Consider the following 19392-nt stretch of genomic DNA (forward strand, 5'->3'; position numbering starts at 1 on the left):
GCTTTTGAATTCTGAGCTCAGATTTTCATCTGGGTAACAGACCTAACGGTACCCATATCTCTGGCATTTTTTATTGGAAATAAGTGGCTTAAGGGGCTCGTGGCTGGCTCAGCTGGTAGAGCACGTGACTCTTGATCTCAGGGTTGTAAGTTCGAGCTCTGCATTGGGCATAGAGATTACTTAAGAATAAATGGCTTAATAAAAGTGGCCAGTTCAGTGTCTGGCATTAGATAAGAGCTCAGGAAATGGTAGTTATATATCAATATTAGTAATGATGTTGTACCACTGGACCTGCTGCCTGAGAATTGCAAACAGTTCATTCTATGGTAGCTTCCAATTTCAGATGCTTCCCTGGCAGCTATAGGTGCTCATCAAACAAATAAAAACACTATTTAATCTAAAGCAGAGGGTTTTTGCCTCACTGCTTGCTCATGCTGTTATAGCAAATATATTTTCTGAAACCAACTGCATCTCTCTAACTAAGAATAATTCTATTCTTTCTTTCTCCTCCAACACTATTATGGAAATGATCAGACTTAAGAGAAGTTGGAAAAATTGTTCAGTGAATACTCATACACCCACAATCCAGATTCCATGATTAAGAGGTCTTAAAGTGTGCTCTCTTACCTATCTACCCATTTTCTATCCTTCTATTGATCCATTGATCCATCTGTTTTGGGGGGTGGGGTAGGGAGGAGAGGCGTGCCACCAAAGCTTTCAAGCACTGAAACATATGGCGATCTTTCATTATTCATACTCTCGCCATTTACTTCCCTTGGCCCATGGCCTGCGCAGAGCTAGGAGGCAGACACTAAAGTTTGACTCAAAAGCCATAGCCGACAAACGCTACATCCTTATGACCTGCTGCTACTACATTAGGATCCGTCAACCTGGAATTAATTTATATACAAATCTAGAGCAATTGATACCTCTCAGCTTTTCACATTTCTCAAATAACCACCCTACGACCTAAAACAGGACTGGCTTGCTTCACCGGTTTGACCCAGAAATACCTATCAGAACTTTACAGGACATTTCACAAAGCCCAGAATGACAACAACATAAGAAGTCCGGCTCATTCCAGCCAGCCACTCAGCTCAGAGTTTTCAGCAGACATATTTTTTCCAAAGGATCACTGCTGTTTTGTACAAACTGAATCATGCCTGATTCCCTCCACCAGAGAAAAAAAGTAAGAACGTAATCCTCATATTTCAACATGAAAGTGTCTTGAGAGCAATGGACTAGACCCCAACAATATTCTGTCCACCAACCAACAACAAAGAACTCATCTGTACATAAACTTGCACTGCAATGGTAACCTATCTTGTTTCTGCTTTGAAAATGCAATGTTAATGTCAAACCAGACTCTGGTCACTTTCATGTTGGCAAACTGTGGTTACTACTGTCAGATAAATATTCAGGTGGTAAACTGTTAGGGACAAAGGCTTTGGAGTCAGACCTGTATTCGGATATTACATCTTCTACTTACTAGTCACTGGCTGAGTAAGCCTCTTAAACCTGAACCCCAAGAGTTTCATCGATAAGATGGTGCCTCTTTATAAAAGTTGCCGGAGCATGAGATAAAATGTCCCAGCACAGTGCAGGGCATTTAAAAGTAGATCCCCTCTTATGAAATAAGGCAGAAAGAGAAGGGGAAGGCAATACTCTGAGCATCTGTAACTATTTCCACAACAGTGGCTCTATGGAAACAAAGCGCACCGCCACCAGGATGCATTGTTTTGTGCGACAGGCTTGTGGGACTTCTGGGATTGTGGGGCAGATGGTGCATGTGTCCAAAGTCTCCCAGGTAACACATCACAGCATCGCATCATAAACTAGACGGCCATGCCCGTCCACCTCCGACCCTTCCCCTGACATACCTAGAGGTCTCTGCTTTGATTCCTGCTGATACACTAACTCCCCGTTCCCTCTCCCTCAGGCCTGTAAGTGATGTGCTCTGCATGTGAGAAATAGCACGGATGCCCCCATGCGCTCCCTGTGTCATCCTCCCAGGGGCCCTGGGTGAGCTGACACCGGCCTCACCGGTGACGGGCCTGAGGGCCCAGCAGCGCAGAGTTGGCCGGGGAAGAGGCTCCCACGGCACACTGTCTCCTGCAAGAACTGGAACGGACCTGCGGGTGTGTCTTATTTGAATGGAGACAGCGGTGGGATCAAGCTGCCCGAGTTCCATGCGGATCACGTGAGGAACCGCAGCGGACGTCTGGGTCTGGGGGCTGGGGACAGGGTTGCATGTCTGAGGAGCTAGTGGGATGTGAGTAACCATGTTCCCTTGAAAGGCGGGGAGGCAGGAGAAGGGCAGTAGAGAATGAGTCTTTTCATATGGCTGTAAGAAATATTAATATATTAAGGGTTTTTAAAAAAGTTTTTTTTTTTTAAATTTATTTTATTTTTGAGACAGAGAGAGACAGAGCATGAGCACAGGAGGGGCAGAGAGAGAGGGAGACACAGGATCCGAAAGAGGCTCTGAGCTGTCAGCACAGAGCTCAATGCGGGGCTCGAACCCACAAACTGTGAGATCATGACCTGAGGCAAAGTCAGACACCTAACAACTGAGCCACCCAGGCGCCCCTAAAAAATGTTTATTTGAGAGACAGAGCATGAGCAGGGGAGGGACAGAGAGAGAGGGAGAGAGAAAGAATCCCAGGCAGGCTCCACACTGTCAGCATGGAGCCCAATGTAAGGCTCGAACCCATAAACTGTGAGATCAAGACCTGAGCCCCAACCAAGAGTAAGACGCCTAACCAACTGAGCCAGCCAGGCACCCAATATTAATATATTTTTAATTATTATGAAAATCCAGAGTCTGAAGAAGGGACATGGCTAGATTTTCACTCAAATGGGGTCCTGACTTGGAAGCCTGCTGTAGAGGAATGGCTGGGAGGAGGCTGGGAGCCAGATGCCGTCGGGTGTGGACCAGACTTGGCGCTGGTTGGTGGTGGCTTCGGACAGGTTGCTGACTTTGAGCGTCAGGGTCTCCTCGTGGCCAGCGTGGATAGAGCCCCCTGTACCTGTCAGGGATGGCACGATGACCTGAGTAGAGCACGCCAGCTGCCCAGGGCACGGTAGCTGCTCCAGTAGATGGTGGTTGGGCAGTTTCACACATGACAGGGTCACTCAGCATAAGCCCACAGAGAAAGGACCATGTATGTGGAGGAAAATCTCACCCTCCCAAATGCTGACATCATAATATCATAAAATTACCCGAGACAGTGGAGAACTCAGGTAGAAGAACCTTCCAAAGGAGTGTTGAGCTCCCTGGGGCTTTTACCTCAGCTCCCCAGGAAGGGGATTTGAGGATCCTGCTTCATTCTGACATAATAGCACTGAGGAGGCAGAGTAAAACCTCTCTCCTTACTAGCGCCCTTCACCAGTACATCAAGTGCCCACAAACAGACCAATTCCATGCTTCCAAACTCTGTTCATTTCTTTCTAGTTGACTTAGGAAAAAAGTGTCAGGATAAGAAGGATTTATCTTCCTATTTATTTTTAAGGTCCTTAAGTACTTCAATTGGAGGCCCCATGACAACCCTAAAGTCGGATGCCAGGCATATTTTTAAGTCGTAGTAAAATCTACCGAGATGAAATGAGTAGTCAGTGAACGACTTTCTACAAACTGAGAGGGACAAGCCCTCCGTGCAATTTACAACCTGCCAGTGAGTCACTTGAAGGTTCGAAGCTCAAGCAAATTCAAAGGGTATTTGAAAATGTAATGGAGGGAACACGGAGTGGAAATCCTATGTCATAATGAAAACAAGGCTATAATGCAGTGAGATGGCGCTTTCTCTTTAACTTCTAGATATTCTAGTAGCAGACATGACTTGCTAGCTTCCTAACAAAAAAATGAAAGCCTGACGTTGTCGCATTTTTTGTCTTGACAAACTATCAGAGCAGAGGCGAGACTTGAATCTAGGTCTTTCCAACTGGTTTTGATGCCACAGGGAGATCCAGGCGCCACACACATTCCACAAACACTGCTGCAGGGGTGTGGGGTGATTCAGCGCACAGCCTTGGCATATGACCACTCGCCCCTCTGGCTTTGGGGTCCTGGATAACTCTCTTGCCCATCTCTTGGACATGTTTCCTCATCAGTAAAATAGGAATAAAATCCATATATAGGTTGCTGTATGGATTACTGTATCTATATATGCATATATATGCAAACATACATAAGCATATGTACACATATACACAGCCATATATAATTCCACATGTAGCCAATATTATTATTTGAGTATAATATATACACATCAATATGCACATATTTTTTTACTAGACTATAAGACATTTATAAAAGGCTTTTACTAATTTTCCTGCTTAGTATATACGTTATTTTCACTACTTATATACTTATTAAAGCACCTTGTTCACCACTAAAAAATTTAGAGAGTATGAACATACCATCAAATCTCTGATGGGTGCCATGGAGGTGGTACAGGTGGCAAACAGACTTAAGACAGACATTTCTTTACAGAGATTTTTTCCTTCTACCTTCTGGGAGATCAGAAAAGAAAAACCTCATTTATTTTCCTGAGGTCTTTTTAGAATACCATCAATTCCACCAAAAAAACAGTAAAGCCATCTGGAATAGCTGACAGACAACAATTTGGAAGCAATTTCTTTGAGACAGCTATAATGATTTTCCTTTTCTGTTTTCTTTCCCTCTGAAATGTCAAGGATAACTGAAACTTTCTACTTTTCCATCTGTGATTTACTGATCAGTTCCAAAACAAGTTTGGAAAGTATTTGAAAGTTTGTTTCCAGTCAATTCAATAGTGTTTTTTTAAACTTAATTCTATTTTTAAAGTTCTGTCTTTAAGTGTCTTTCTGCAAAATATTATGTGCAAAATGTTAAAAAATGCAAAATAATTAAAAAACACAAATTGAAACATAATTACAAAGTATTTCTCAGTGGAAAAAACACTGAATATTTAAAATATTATCTTAAGCAGTCATAATGAAATAGTTTGTATCTTTTTCAAATAGATTCTCCAAAGAGGCTTCATAAAACCAATGTAGAAACAAACCCCCAAATGGGTAAGAGCTGCATCTTTCAGAGTAGAACTTGCAGAAGACAGAATCAGGAATTCCCATTCTTAGCCTGATGATCTAGTTACCTGAGTAAGAATTCTACATAAAGAACTTGACGCCGAACATCAGGTATATATACCCAGGGACTGAAGCAAGAGATATAATAATTATTAATTTGGTAGAGAAATACCATATATATACATGCATACACATACGTGTGTATATATATGAGAGAGAGAAGAGTAAAACATTATTGATCTCCGTCCATGAATTAGGCTGGCATGAGAGGGGTTTTAAGAAGCGGAAGTGGTCATCCCAGGTGAAGCAAAGGGCGTGGAGATGGGCAAGTGCAAGTCTGAGGCGGGAACCACAGACTTGGGTGGGACTCAGGGCGAGAGCAGGGCGGTGCCCGAGCAGTGGGGACGGGCTCAGGGACGCTGCAGGTCGTCACTAATTCTGCGCCCAGGAAGCTGGCCTTTACTTAGTGGGCAAAGGGACCTTAAGGTCGTGAACTAAGCTCTCAAGTGTAAGAGACAAAAAGGACCATCAAGACGACCGAGTCTAGCGCTTCTCAAACTTTTCCATCAAAATATTTCTAAAGAAGAGAACTTCATGCCTTACGGAGTCAGGGCTCCTGCCTTAAATCGGTCCTCCTCTGAGACAGGGCTTCTTCCCTTGATAAATTATCAAGGGATTTTCCGGCCTACTCCACAGATAACTTTTACTGTTTTGTATAAAAAATGCTGTCTCCAAAATGGCGCAGGGTATCCGCGGTGCCAGGGCGCCTGGGCCCTCACGCATGCGCACCACACACCAGCCCGCCCCCTTCCGGGTCTGCGGCGCTCGGTTAGAAGAACGGGTCGAGGCGGCCGCTCCAAAAGCGGACCTGCTCGCAGTCACGGTTAGTAAAGGAATCAGAAATGCGACGACAGTCCTCATCCCTGTGTCCCAAACTCTTTTCGGCGATGCCACACTACTGCACAGCGAGGAAAGCACCGGATGCGGCCGGCACAGGGGCCCCACAGGCCGGAAGGCACCCAGCGCGCCCCTGCGACGGAGACCAGACTTCCCCAGCGGGCCCCAAACGCGGCCTTGTCCGCCACGCCGCCCTCAGGGCCGTCCCCGGGGGTGTGACAGATGGCTCAGACCAGGCTTCCTGCAGGGGAGCTATCCCCCACCCCGAAACTGAAGGGAGGACGAGCCTCGGACACATGCCGCCTTCCCTCGCGGAACTGAGCAGGTGCTCATCAAAGTCTGTCCCGCCTGATTTGCGCCGCCAGGGGATTCCAGGGAGGCAGAGGCAGGAAAGTCACGACACCGTGTTTACCTCCCTTTCGCTGCTGGTTCTGGCACTAGGACTGTAGGCGGGCAGGCTGAGTGGAAACCCTTTTCTAAAAATATGAATCAGCTGAGACCATTTAAAGCCGCCTTTTATGGCGGTGACACTAGGACTTTCCCCTGGGGCTGTTGTGCATGCTTTCCCAGAGCCTGCTCTTCGGCGGCATCTAGCCGTCTGAAAACCTCGGTGTTTCTCCTTGCCAAGGGGATCCGAAGCCTCCCAGCGCCTGACAGGCGGGTCTGCATGCTTCCCAGGATCCTGGGCAGCTGTTCCCAAGGGGCTCCATCACCGGGGCAGGATGCTGTGGGAGCCTGGGCCTGAGCTTGGGCTGGGAGTCATTGGTTCTATTGGTGGACCTGGTGCGCCGACCCCCGACCCCACCCCCGCCCCCAGAGGTGGGACTAGCTGCNAGCTTCCAATAGTCTTCCTTTTTTTTTTTTTTTAATATTTATTTATTTTTGAGAGAGAGCACAAGCGGGAGAAGGGCAGAGAGAGAGGGAGACACAGAATCTGAAGCAAGGTCAAGGCTCTGAGCTGTCAGCACAGAGCCCCATGCGGGGCTCGAACTCACGAGCCCTGAGATCATGTCGGATGCTTAACCGACTGAGCCACCCAGGGGCCCCGCGAATCAGTCTGTGTCAGTCCTTCCCAGGATGAGTTCCTACTTTCCCAATCTTTAGGAAAGGGGAGAGTGAGATTCTGCAGGGTGAACTGCACGCCACGATTTTAATGCAGCTGTTCAACTTGAGGGGAAAAGAAAATCACCCCCAGACCTGTATGAAGCTTTTCAGCCAACTCTGTTTGAGTGACTGCTGGTGACGACACTAAGGTGATCCTGGGGGAGGTTTGCTTTCCGAGTAGATTCTATTTCCTTCATAGTGAAATCAATAAACAAAGGAAATGCAACCGCTTTCAAACAAAACAAGCTTTGCAAAGAGACTATTTTTAGAATGCATGCTCTGGAAATGTGCCTGCTTTACAGGAATGGGATTTTACTTGAAAAGGGACCCCAATGCAATATCTAGGTCCACAGCTTTCCGTGCTGTGTGTGCCCCTCACAGTCCTCGGGGGATCTCTGTGGTGTCTAAACAGCGTGCACAGGAGCCGGGGAAAGGGGCCAGGAGATCTGGAAGGGTGGAGAGATAAAGGCCCTGGACTCCACTGTTCCTTCCCCGGGGAGGCACTGGTTTTCCTCCTCTCATACCGCGCTTCCATATGATCTTTTATATGAGGGAAAGGTTCGGCTCCTCAGTATTTTTGGAAACTACCCTAACTTGGTATTGTGGGCTGAATTGTGTCCCCTCTCCCGCAGTGACATATGTCCTAATTCCCAGTCCCTCAGAATGTGATCTTATTTGGAAATGCGGTTGCTGTAGATGTATGAGGTAAGATGAGATCACTGTGGAGTAAAGCAGGCCCCTGCATCCAACATGACTGGTGTCCTTCGAAGAAGACACCTGGTCACAGAGGGAAGACAGCCATGTGACGATGACATGGGATGTCAGGCTGCCACGAGGCAGGAACACGTGGGGCCACGGGAAGCTAGGGGGAGGCAAAGAGGGGCAGAGACCCTTCAGAGGAGGCGGAGCCCAGCCCATACCTTGATTTCAGACTTCCAGCTTCCAGAACTGCAAAGGAATCACTTTCTGTTGTTTTAAACCACACTGTCTATGACCCTTTCTTACAGCAGCCCGGGAAACTAGTGTACCCAGTCAAAACTATTTTCTCCTCTCACTCTTTAATTATTTTACCCTCTGAGGCAACATGTTGATAAAGGAAAGGTATTTAAAAAAATGGAGAAAGTTCTTTTCTCAGTTTCCTAACCGACTCGGGCCCTGAACCCCCACCTCCACAGCATATGTCTCTTAAGGAAATGCCTCCCCAAACAGACATGCACAAGGGTTCCAGCTTCTCCAAGCACAAGGCTAAAGTTCAAGGAGGGGACTGCACTCAGACGCCACTTGCCTTACCATACGTCTCTGCCTTACTGCTGGGTCAGAGAACTAAGGTCAGCCAGGGATGCCCATCTTTAGAGCCTGGACATAGCAGCACACGTACACTACAGACACAGTTCACCATGTCTGCATGGCACATGAGACACATGTGGTGTCAGCATAATTCATATGCAAATAGCTTTTCTCTCCAAAGGGCTTAAAGAAATGTACAGAGTTTTACTTAATTAATCTTTGCAAGCCATCCATGAAGAAGGTAAAGTAAGGTCGTATCTCCCCCTTGTCTCTGGTTCAACTCAAGGTTGGCCACTTCTTTTTTAACTCTTTATTCTTGTGTTCAGCATGGTCGAATCTCCTCACTAAATGGGCTTTTATTTTGAAGCTGTGTTCACGTTTCCATAGAACCCTATTTCTGGCAGCTCCTGGTTAGTAGAAGAAAATGATCCCTGTCCCCCCCACTCCTACCTCTTAATTTTTGGGCGGGGGGAGAGACTTCTCAGAAAGACCCAGTCTATTCTGAAATTACCATTTATTTAAAGCCTGTGCTCCTGAATTATCTTGAAGTTCAGGAGACTCAGTGTGCATGAGTGTGTGTGTGTGTGTGTGTGTGTGTGTGTGTGGACAGAGAGAGGGAGAGAGAGAGAGTAGCAGTAGCCTTGCCAGGTGGCATTAGAATGCCAGGACAAGTGTTTGGGGGTGGCAGCCGGGTCTCAGCATCTCTGCAGACACCTCACGGGGACATATCTTTTGCAACTCTTCTGGTCAGTTTCACGTTGTGTTCCATCCTCCCAGGATAGCCATGGCTAAGAGACCTGGAGGAGAAACACTCGAGGAAACTGAAGACGAAAAGCACTTTAGCCCCAACCCCTACTTTAAACAGGGCTGTTGCTCCTTTGCCCATTTCCTTACTGAGTGTCTTGAGTAAGCAATTCTATCTCCTGAGCACCTTCATGGATCTTAGGCAATGACTCAGGAAAGATCAGTGGATTTCTTTGAGCTCTCTGGAGAAAGAAGTTATTAAAAAGGAAAAATTAGAGTGCCATGTAATGTTGGGTTCTCTGGACTTGCCCTGGAGACTCGACCTTTAATTCACCATAATGAGAAACGTTAATATCTAGATTTCTCAGTTTGCTAGGGAGCTAAAGCTTTTCTGTACATGGTGGAGTAAGACACTTCAATCTTTCCTAGCCCATATTTGGGGCCACTCAGGAAAGGGCTGCCTTCTACCAACCTGGAAGCTGTGTTGATATGAGCTTGCCTTCTGGAATGCCGTGACTGATGGCATTTAGCCAAGACCCACCAGCGTCTACTAGAGCAGAGCACCTCCCACAGTCATGTGACATGCGTGCCACCAACTCGCCCTACAACTGCAAGTCTTTCATCGAGCCAATAATTAGGGCAAGAATTCAAGTTTTAAAAACCCTATCGTTTCCCAGATGCTATAAAAATTCCAACCAAAGGCTTTCGAAGTTTCAGTGCAAGTGTGTGCAAGCCAAAATGGCGTAACACTCAATCTGGTTTATTCTGCTGCTTATATTAAAATCGGTAACTAACCACATTTCTATACTACTGACAGTCATCTGGTTGAGACAGTATACAGATCACAGTCTAAGGTGGTACCGAGATACTAATTTCTACTCAAAATGGTCTGAAAGACTCAGAAGAAAAACTGAGGTTAGCCTCTTTGGGGAGAAGGATGCTAAAACAGAAGGTTCTAAAGGAGCAAGAAAGATTCATTGATTAGCATTTATTGGAAGGAAAAAAGCGGTCATTAAGAAGGAGCCACAAGTAGAAGGGAGGTACATAAGTTCTTTCTAAACTCTTATCAACAACCTTTATGTAGATACATCTTGGTGAGTAGTAGCCAAAGATAGCAGAATTGAGAAGGCAAGGCAGGAATTATTAACTCTGGTTTGCGGAAGGGGAAAGGCATGGAGTCTTAAAAGGACTGGATTTTATAAAGATCAAGCTGTGGAAAAGAAAGGAATTCATAGAGTCAAAACACTATGTCTAATATTGCCTAATGTTGCCTCTTGCATCTTGAGCAAGATAAATTCCAAGGGGTTGGAGGGGCTCTCATGATCAGAGGATGTTGATTTCCAGGGTTAAAATAAAGACACACATAAAACAAAATCTGATCCAGGAAAGCAAACCCAAAGCAAGGTGGAATTAATAACAGTCAAGTTTAATAACTAGAATGGCAATAATGTGCACCTCTGCAGGACAGTTTTTGCTTCAGTTGGTATTTTCTGCGAGTACTAACTTGTAAAAATAAAAATTGGCCTGAGTTCAATCACATGTAAATTGAAATCCAGCTCTTCAGCCCTACTAGCCACATTTCACATCTTCAGTTGTCACATATGGCTGGTGGCAACTATACTGGACTGCACAGATATAAGACATTTTCATTATTGGCAGACAGTTCTATTGTACACCATTGTTTCATTTTTTTAAAACGTTTATTTTTGAGAGGGAGAGAGAGAGCGAGCAAGTGGGGGAGGGACAGAGAGAAAAAGGGAGATAGAGAATCCCAAGCAGGCTCTGCACTGTCAGTGTAGAGCCCAATGCGGGGCTCGAACCCACGAACGGTGAGATCATGACCTGAGCTGAAACTAAGAGTCAGATGCTTAACCAACTGAGCCACCTGGGTGGCCCTGGACAGCGCTGTTTCAGAAGGACTATTATAAGGATGGCCGGCACTAGTCATGGCCCACACTAGATACCCTTCTGTATCTTCCTAGCACCAAAAAGCCTGTGAGCTTCTACTGTTGTGTTCATCCTAAACTTCTCTCATTCCTTTCCAATATTTTGTGTCAGACTTACCTACCTCAAGCTTAACCACCAGAGATAGAAACAAGGCAGAAGTATTATAGGAAGAGGTAATTTAAATACATAGCACACTATCCTATAATTAATGAATAGAAGGCTAAGTTGGATGATTCCTTTATGGAGCCTATGTGGCCTCCCCACTCTGTGGGGTGAAACTGCAAATATCACAGCAGACCCACTGAGCATTCGAAGCCTCACAGTTACAGAGCCCTTAAGGTCCTCTTAATTATGGGAGGTTTTACAACACTTATTCAGACTTTCAGAAAAGTGCACACAAGCGCCAAAGCCATTTGTGTGAACCCTCTTGCACGAACAAGAAAAACACGAGTACAGGGTGCTCTTCTGTCTCCACTTCTGTCCTGTAACACTGAAGGAGGACCTCGCTGTCCTGACTGCATAGGGGAAATTCATCAGTTTTGCGATCACACGAATAGGGAGGCAACAGGGGAGCATGACCCCACCGTCTCGTGCCATCAGCTTCGATATGGTGCGCGGTGAGGGGCGGTCTCCACTCGCACCTGTTCTTTCCAGTTGTCATTATTAGACCGGTGCTACAGCAGAGGGATTAGCAGCATGAGAATGTCAGCTTTTTGGAGATACACATGCATAGCCTTTTCCTTCTGAAAAAATTTGTTTTAAATTTAGGTTTCTCAAGAGTATCATGAGCTCTACTGCCAAATCGTTCTCATACTTCTCCTGATTTGCCGATACTCTACCGCCATGATCCAACAGTCTGATTTCCATCACTTTTATCTTCCAGTGAACAGTTACCCAAAATGGTTAGGGTGTGAGGGGAAAGGCTTATGTGTGAACTCTGTAAGGCCAATGAGCTCGGCCCCACCAATCCCCTTCACCCTGTTGTTCCCAAAACAGGAGCCACTGATCATAGACCCATTGGGAAAAATGGAAACGATCTGAGCGTATGTTTTTTTTAAAAAAAGTCAATCCAAATGATAAGTTGAGTGGGAAATGGAATATTTAGAGAACAGATTTCTTGGTGATAATATGTAAACGCTGTCCAGGACGGCAGGCACTAGCCACGTGTGGCTATGGAGCACGTGAAACCCACTATGGGGCTCGTCCAAACCCACATCTACACGGGTAGGTAGGCTACCCGTGTAAAATACACACTCATCACCAAAAAGGTAAAAACCTCATTAATAATTTTTATATCAGTTACATGTTGAAATGACAATATTTAGATATATTAGATTACAAAAAAATTATTAAAGTTAATTACAGGCTCCTTTTTGTTTTTTTAAAATATAGTTCCCAGGAAATTTTCAATGACACACGTGGCCCACATTCTATTTCTATTGACAACACAGGCCATGATCATAGGCGCTCTGTGTAATACAAAAGCGCTTAGAAAATGCCGAGTCATGAAAAGCGACTCTAAAAAAATTATCTGCTCTGAAAAAGCAAAAGAAGCCTCTGGCAACAAAAGCAGAAGAATGGTTGGAATTGGAGAAGGCATCATAAATATCTTCACTACGGCGAGCAACATAAAGGCCTAGCCAGCAGCTGAAACTACATCATCTAGCCGAATCAAAAAGAAATCACACACAGATTCAAAATCCCTGCCTTGTCTTTTGAACCGACTGTGGGAAAGCGGCTCTCACAGTGTGCCCGAGGTTGGGGCTGTGAGTCCTGGGGTACTCAAATCCTCACTTTGATTTCTCCTGATCAAAGATGGCACCTCATTACTGAAAAAGAGCCAACGGCTCCTGGAAGGAATTCCCCCAGCGGGGTGTACAATGACGCAGGGAGATACCAAGATAATTTGGTAATGACATTCAAGAGTTTTCTGGCTAATATTTAAATCCCCAGTTATTGAGACATAAGGAAAAATAAGGGTCAATACATTGTAAGACCTGGGAGATGCAATGCTTTTCTCAAGTGGCCATTCAAGCCATTCGCAGAGCCAGACAATGAAGGCATTTGCCAGTTTAGAAAAGGGAATATCCAAGCAGCTCTCAGTTTCTTCCTTTATTTTCAAGTTTCTGTCCTTGCGCTAGATAAGCTCTTGTGCTCAAGAAATAGGCAGGAAGGGAAGTTAATCAGTGTCAGCTTTCTCATCCAAGAAAAGTTTTATCCCTGTCTCCTTTCCAATCTTTCCAGGCTTAGAGATGACCATTACTTCCTTGTTAGAGAGCCTGTAACTTACCTCATTATAATCACTGGTGGGTTTAAATGTTCATGCCCAGGAGTCATTAGCTAACATGCTAAGAAGAGTGCCTGGGGCAGAGTGAAAGATAACATTTATCTGATCAGAAAGAGCCACAGGTCTAGAAGCAGTTACTATAAGCCCTTCCGTTACCTGTGTATCAATCAAGAGTAGAAACTTTGCCAATACCAAATAAATATTAACAGTATGTTTTTATTGGTGAAAGTAATGTTTTATTAATTAGCCTGATGGATGTAATAAGAGGATCTCGTTAGGTCACATTTCAGATATTCAGAATAGATGCATGAGAAAAAATAAGTTAGCCATACTCCCGCTGTTGCATGAAGGTACAAGAAACCAGCCAGATCTGCTCTTGCATCCCTTAGACCCGATTCCTGTACCTCTGGGAGGAACGGTGTCTGTGGCTTGATCCCTAGTTGGACCTGTGCCCAGCCATTGGTTTAGAAGAATTTCTGATTTCTGATGCCAAGCAGAAAGCTCGGAGTCCTGCTTTGTAAATGCTGTTCTTTGTCACAAGTATATTTTTCCTACACGGTAAAGTCAGCACACCTAGAAATGCAGAGAGCTGAGGCTCTGTAGAGTTTAAGGAACAAAGTATACGAACTGCTTTGTGCCTGCTTTACTAAAGGCTGTTTATTAAACAAATGTGGGATAAAATTGTGTTTGAAATCTACGTGTTTTATAACGTAGTAGTCAGCTGATAAGGCAGTGGCTTTCTCTCACCTGAATAGAACTTCCTAGTTACTACTCTGATCTAACAAAATTAACCTTAGTGTCCTGCATAGCCAGATTGGCTTAGTCAGGGGGCAACTGCACCATTTTTTTTTTTTTAAACTCTGATGCAGCAAATAGCCTTCCTTCAGTCCCGAAGTGCCATCCGTCCTGCTTCGAGGGGCTATGACGTTCCCTCTCCATTCTTCACCTGGTCAACTCTGACATACTCTGTAGGTCTCGGCTTAAAGCACTGGTTCCCAGACTTTGCTGTGCATTAGAATCACACAAACAGCTTCTAAACAGCCCCACACTCTGGATCACGCCCCATACAAATTATATTAGGATGTCTGGAGGTGGGGGCCAGGCATCAGTATTTTTAAAAGATTCCCTGTAATTCCACTGAGCAGTCATTTGGGAACCACTGGCTTTCTTTTTCTTTTCTTTTTAAGTTTATTTATTTGGAGGGAGGGAGGGAGGGAGGGAGGGAGAGAGAACAAGCAGGGGAGTGGGAGAGAGAAAGGGAGAGAGAGAATCCCAAGCAGGCTCAGGGCTCAATGGGGGGCTCCATCCCACAAACCATGAGATGATGACCTGAGCTGAAATCAAGAGTCAGATACTCAACTGACTGAGCCACTCAGGTGCCCCACAATGTTATTTTTCTTAGAACAGACTTCACTAATCACTTCACCTAAATTTAGGTTCCTCTATCATTTAGTTTCCTGTGTCTTAGAGGTTTCTCAGCATTCTCTTATTTTATAATTAGTTGTGCCATTTTTGTCTTGGTGCTATCTGCCTCCTTGACTGGACGCCCTATTAGGGCCAATGCCTTGACTGGTTTTCTAAAAATTTTTTTTTTAATGTCTTATTTATTTCTAGGAGAGAGAGAGAGAGACAGTGTGAGCAGGGGAGGGTCAGAGAGGGAGGGAGTCACAGACTCCGAAACAGGCTCCAGGCTCCGAGCTGGCAGTCAGCACAGAGCCCGACGCGGGGCTCGAACCCAGGAACCGCGAGATCATGACCTAAGCGAAAGTCGGACGCTTAACCGACTAAGCCACCCAGGCGCCCCGCCTTGACTGGTTTTCTAATCTCAGCATCTGAAGCAGCTAGGACCACACCTGGCACATAGCAAGTGCTCAATATATGTTTGTCAACAATGAATAAATCAATGAATTCAATATGTACCACTTCATTGAAATATTTTCCCCCAATTAAAAATGAGCCAACTAACCAAACATTTGAGTGATAAATGTTATCAGTTTTCTAACAAGTACTTCGGAGTGACAAGGAGGGAATTGTAATCTATTTGGAAGTAGGATTAATGCATATGGAACCACAGGAGAATTGAATAAGGCAGAGTCATAAAAAACAAGGGCTTACACAAAGAGACCATGGGTGCAAGGTGATGAGTAACACATATACATGGACGTTTGCTCCCCTGGACTTGTGTGAGTGAACTTGGGCACCGACAGTCAAATGTTATGTCATACAGCACAGGCTGCCACCACCCAGCCCAACTCTGCTTTCTTTTGCTTGGATGTTTGAATTCTGTTACCCAGCAAGTATTCCTGAACATTATGCAGCATTTGCCTAAATCAGCAGCCTTTTGTTTATGTGAGTCAGAAAACTAGATTCACTCATGAAATGTGAAAGAAATAGCTCCATCTTGAAAACTGATTGTCATCTTTATCTAATTTTGATCAAGCCTTTGGGATGGTTTTTAAATGATTAGCCCGATGAATTATAGAGCTGTGTTAGAAGAAACAGATTTGTTTGGGTGCTTTAAAATATTTATTCTCCTCACATTCTTATCCTTATCTTCCACCCAAATCCCTGACGACGTAAACGTTTTTGGGACTTTCTCTACAAACCACAATTCCTGCATCTGGCATGAATAGATAATTTCACAAACCAAATTGGAGACAGCGGGCAATAAATGTTCTTGCTAATTTCAATAAGCCTACATATAAACAAACAGACCAAAAGAAGTTCTCAGGCCCTTTTGCATCATGACATAAGCAGGTGCTACAAATTAAGGTAACATTCACCAGCCACACCAGAGAGAGAGGACAGATAAATTCTAGGGAGCTCTGGAATGACAGAAGGCATGTGGTAAAAGTACTAGTGAAGGACATGGAAGATTAGTCTAAGCTGCTTGGGGACACCAACAGCCCTTTCTCGAAGCTAAATATGAGGTAATGGTGGGCTCATCCTATTAAAGCAACAGACAGAATTTGTCCAAACTAGTTTTATAAGGGGCCTCATTGAAGAGGCCTCATGTGTGTGACTGACATTAATTTATTTTTCTGCGCTGTCACCGAGCTCCCCAGAGTTCAGAATGAATGGGAAGTGATACTAAGGCATTCCACACAGCTTCACTCAGGTCTGGCTTGGGCCTGTGTCTTGGAAGGCAGCAGACACTCTTTATCAGTGAAGGCTTGAGATTGTTAGCTAAGGTGTCATCCAATTGGGTGCATTTCCTTCCAGTAAACAGTAATCGGTCTGAGGAAGAACTGTGTCAGGTCAGTAGGAGTGTGTGTGACTTAGCCTGTCCCAGGGTGGTTTTTGTGCACAGTTAGTTATTCTAGAATAACCTAGAAGTTATTCTAAAAAAAAAAAAATACTCCTTGAAGTGTCTAAATCCAGTTCATAACATCTTTTTAGTCTCTTGAGAAACGTATTAACTATTAACAATTTCTCTCAAGGGATCTTTGATCAACGACTACTCTTGTTTACTAATTTAGCCAAACGCAAACATTTTAAACTACATGTACAAATGTACAGTGTTTAATTTCCTTCATTTCTTGAATTATTTGAGTACAAACCAACTCAACCACATATATAGCCAGTTATTATAAATGTGACAAATTAAACCTTAAACATGGTGAATCTTAACTTATATCAAATGATATTGTGTATATCATTGTTTTTATTATTAGTAATATTGTTTATAAACTTCTTAATATCTCAACTGAATAGCACAAGTCTGAATAAAATAGTCAATTACCTATTTCTTTTAAATGTTTATTTATTTTTGAGAGAGAAGAGTGTGTGCATGAGTGAGATGAAGGGCAGAGAGAGAGGGAGACAGAGGATCCCAAGCAGGCTCTGAGCTGGCAGCAGAGGGGCTTGAACCCACAAGCCATGAGATCATGACCTGAGCCAAAATCAGATGCTCAACTGACTGAATCACCCAGGGCCCCCATCATACATTTAATTTAATCATGGGTCTCAGTGAAGAAGATCCTTGAACACTTAAGATGCCAAATGCATTCAGATACCTTTACACAAAAACACTGAATACTGTGGGGTGATTCTCTTCAACACTGGATATTTAATTTTTAAAAAATTTTAAGACTACTTATGAAAACAATTGCAGGTTTTAGCCTAGAGGTAAGCTCTGGGGCTGCAGGAGATTCTGGGTAAGTTTTCTCACTACCATCATCAACACGCCAAGGAAATTCGTTTTTTGTTTTTTTTTATTAAAAAAATTTTTTTTTTAAGTATTTTATTTATTTTTGAGAGAGAGAGACAGCATGAGCAGGGGAGGGTCAGAGAGAGAGGGAGACACAGAATCTGAAGCAGGCTGCAGGCTCTGAGCTAGCTGTGAGTGCAGAGCCCGATGCGGGGCTCGAAGCCCCAAACCGTGAGATCATGACCTGAGCTGAAGTCGGACGCTTAACCAACTGAGCCACCCAGGTGCCCCGGAAGTTCGGTTTTGACCTTCACTAGGCCAACATGCATCTCAAGACCATGTCCTCCAAACAGGGTGGTCTTGTAGCCCAGATCTCCAGAGTAAAGTCATATGTTTCTTTAATTTTCCTTTAGTAACAAAATTTCACAATGCACATTAAGCTTAAAGCTAATGTCCTTCACTGTTTCCATAGTATTTGTGTTCCACAGAAACTTTTTCCTCATTGGATTCTATGAATCCCTTCCCTTAAAAAAAAAATGTCTGTGCTGGCCAAGTAGTTAATGACTTTCCCATCTCTCCACTACTCTAACAGATCTTCTGCCTGAGAATTTCTGCAGTGGAATCTGGTTCTTCCGGACCAAGCTCCTGAATGCCCCCAAATCTACACGTAGCTCAGCATGAACCTTGGTGTAGGCTAAGGCATTACTCCCCAGCATGCAAGCTTTCCATTTTCCAGACCTTGAGCTACAAACATCCTCACTAACTTTTCTTGATCCTCCCCAGGTAAATGCCAAATGCAGCGTGGGCCAAACAAAAATTGAAAACTGGAAGAATTAGGCCATGGCGTCAAAACTTCGCTAAGGAAAATGACTCCAAAAAGCCTTAAAGAATATCTGCTTGCAATCGAATAAAAGATCTGAACTGCAAGTGGGAAATAAATGTCATGAGCTCACTTTTCTACATAATAAATATTTGTTTAAAAGGGTGTTTTACCTTAATATTCACTGATTCATTCACATACATACATATACAGAACATATAACTTTGCATGTGATTATTAAATTGGCTTATAATATATCAATTTTTTTCTTCAAGAACCACCTTGCAGGGGCGCCTGGGTGGCTTAGTCGGTTAAGCGTCCGACTTTCGCTTAGGTCATGATCTCGCGGTTCGTGGGTTCGAGCCCCGCGTCGGGCTCTGTGCTGATTGCCAGCTCAGAGCCTGGAGCCTGTTTCAGTCTGTGACTCCCTCTCTCTCTGACCCTCCCCTGCTCACGCTGTCTCTCTCTCTCTCTCTCCTAGAAATAAATAAAAAAAAAAACCATAAAAAAAAATTCTAAAAAAAAAAAAGAACCACCTTGCAAAAATTGGCTTATTTAAGTAGCCATCAAATCAATTATTAGAGACAGATAAGCAGTACTGGAGTTTCTTGGAAAGAAACGGGTGTTTCCCTTCTGAGATCTAACGAAAGGTGCCAGGTGTCCTGTCTGGAACAAAGTGTCCATGACTGTGCTTTCCTTCTGCATAATAACCAAGGGTGAACGTGGGTGCCAAAAACTACTTATCTTTTCACCTGCCATAATATGAAGCAAGATGTTTATACTCAGCTATTGCAAACTCTCCTCAAAACACAGTGAAAATTAAGTAAAAATAACATATATTTACAATATACGTACATGAGCAGACACATGAAAAGATGCTCATCATCAGGGAAATGCAAATCCAAACCGCAATGAGATGCCACCTCACACCTGTCAGAATGGCTACTATCAAAAAGACAAGAAATAACAAGTGTTGGTAAGGATGTGGAGAAAGAGGAGCCCTTGGGCACTGAAGGGGACTGTAAATAAATGGGTGCAGCCACTGTGAAAAACAGTATGGAGTTTCCTCAAAATTCAAAAATAGAAATA

At 44.1% G+C, this 19392-nt stretch overlaps 1 protein-coding gene and 2 long non-coding RNA genes across 4 annotated transcripts in view; 1 reads left to right on the plus strand and 2 right to left on the minus strand.

The window, feature by feature from the left end:
- LHFPL6 (LHFPL tetraspan subfamily member 6) overlaps positions 1-19392 on the minus strand; it is a 246405-nt gene that overhangs the window by 42862 nt on the left and 184151 nt on the right. The gene's annotated exons all lie outside the window — the stretch shown is intronic.
- LOC144222138 (uncharacterized) lies at positions 1893-18435 on the plus strand. Its single transcript, XR_013332309.1, has 2 exons — positions 1893-2200; positions 18267-18435. It is a non-coding gene; the product is annotated as an uncharacterized LOC144222138 (long non-coding RNA).
- LOC144222139 (uncharacterized) lies at positions 2831-5808 on the minus strand. 2 transcript variants are annotated; one of them, XR_013332310.1, is made up of 3 exons: positions 5671-5808; positions 4420-4512; positions 2831-3029 (listed from the first exon to the last, which is right to left on the minus strand). It is a non-coding gene; the product is annotated as an uncharacterized LOC144222139 (long non-coding RNA). The 2 variants fall into 2 exon arrangements; XR_013332311.1 differs by lacking the exon at positions 5671-5808 and adding an exon at positions 5046-5119.

Source organism: Crocuta crocuta, unplaced genomic scaffold, assembly GCF_008692635.1.
Source record: "Crocuta crocuta isolate KB4526 unplaced genomic scaffold, BGI_CrCroc_1.0 scaffold190, whole genome shotgun sequence".
Classification (NCBI taxonomy): domain Eukaryota; kingdom Metazoa; phylum Chordata; class Mammalia; order Carnivora; family Hyaenidae; genus Crocuta; species Crocuta crocuta.